At 35.5% G+C, this 1,619-nt stretch overlaps 1 non-coding gene across 1 annotated transcript; it reads right to left on the reverse strand.

The window, feature by feature from the left end:
- Window positions 1-546: 546 nt before the first annotated feature.
- Window positions 547-619, reverse strand: trnaa-agc (transfer RNA alanine (anticodon AGC)). Its single transcript has one exon. It is a non-coding gene; the product is annotated as a tRNA-Ala (tRNA).
- Between the last annotated feature and the right edge of the window lie 1,000 nt (window positions 620-1,619).

Here is a 1,619-nt window from a genome sequence, read left to right on the forward strand (position 1 = left end):
AAATTATTTCTTATATTAGTATTATTGTTCTCTGCTTGGTCAAACTAGGCCTATTAGCGAAACGTTTGAGTCGACTCTTTTGAACGGTTCCTTAATGTGAATCGTTCGACCCAGATAAAGAACCCAATCTTCTTTTGTCCAAACATTTCAGAAAAAATGTGAAACCAAATAAGCCCCCTGCCAGCCAATCACAGGCCAGACTGCTTAGACCATGACCGATCCTTATGTGGAATTTATCCAGCCTTTAGAGCCATATACCAACAGGGCATAGTTTATTATAACAGCATTATGAAAATAAAATTATTAATTACTTTTTTTCTAAATGTAAGTCATTTTCGCGTGAACGCGAGTGAAACCTCTGCATTCGTTGAGTGTGTGCTGCCCTCTGGTGGAGAACAGGGGACACGATAAACGGGTTGTAATTAGAGAAGATTTCATGACTATTTTACAAAACTATTATATGTTTGCATAGTTTTATGAAAAATGAAGCTGAAATTTATGCACAGTGAATAATAACGTGTAAATGTTTTAAAATGGTAATAAGTTTGGAGGATGCGGGCATCGATCCCGCTACCTCTCGCATGCTAAGCGAGCGCTCTACCATTTGAGCTAATCCCCCGCTACACACAGACGTGTAATGTTTTATTTTATGTTTATGTTAATGACTATCATCCCCATGTTTTTTTGAAATGCTCCGTAATTTGTCTTATTACAGTAAAATTATTCACCTTTTATTAACATATTACGTTTAGCAAAGTCACATTCAGACGTTACGTAGCGTTTAGCCGCGAGGTCGGCTCTGCTGTCCCGCATTGGGACGGGAATAACGTCCCAGGACATCCAGCGGCGGAGCGCCTGTCCAGCGCCTGTCCATCGGTCCTGTCTTCGGTTAGCTGACAGAAATATTAATAATTCTGAATGCAATAATAATAAATTATTTTGTATTCAGGTTGCTAAGAAATGTGTTAATAATTTTGAGTTATCCATTCTTGCTACTGCAAATAAGTCTACTGTCGTTGTATTTGTTTGCAACCAGCGTTATTGAATATACCAATAAATAATAATAAGAAGAGCCACCCACTTAACTATGAAGAATTTAACATTGTCTGTGGTTATGATTCATTATATTTATTTACTTACAAATATACTACAAAAATTTTAAAATTGTATATGCTTGTGCTGCTTCTTGTTTGCAGGTAATGTCTGCCAGGACTGGGCTGCTGACTGTAGCTTCAGGTTCATCATAACATGTACATGCAAGATTGGCCCTAATTACACAGGGAAGTTATTAAACATACAGATTAATTAACTCGTCTATGCTTTTTTGATGTTTTTTATCTATGGTCTTGAATTGGTAAATTAAGTAAGCTTTTAGATATGTAAATATGGTATACATTGTGTTAACAATTACTGATATTGCCCCTTACAAACTACACAGTAGTAGAAAAATGGTGTATGATGTATTAAATAGTAAACGTTTCATAATAAAATGTAAACATTTTATTTTACAACAGCATCAAATTTTTGTACCAACAAATATTAATTACATGTAAACATGTAAAACAGACAAAGTACTCTAAAGTGACTGTGCTCTCTTTCAGCTCTTGGGGACTATGCTT

The sequence above is a fragment of the Periophthalmus magnuspinnatus genome, chromosome 22 (assembly GCF_009829125.3).
Source record: "Periophthalmus magnuspinnatus isolate fPerMag1 chromosome 22, fPerMag1.2.pri, whole genome shotgun sequence".
Taxonomy (NCBI): Eukaryota; Metazoa; Chordata; class Actinopteri; order Gobiiformes; family Gobiidae; genus Periophthalmus; species Periophthalmus magnuspinnatus.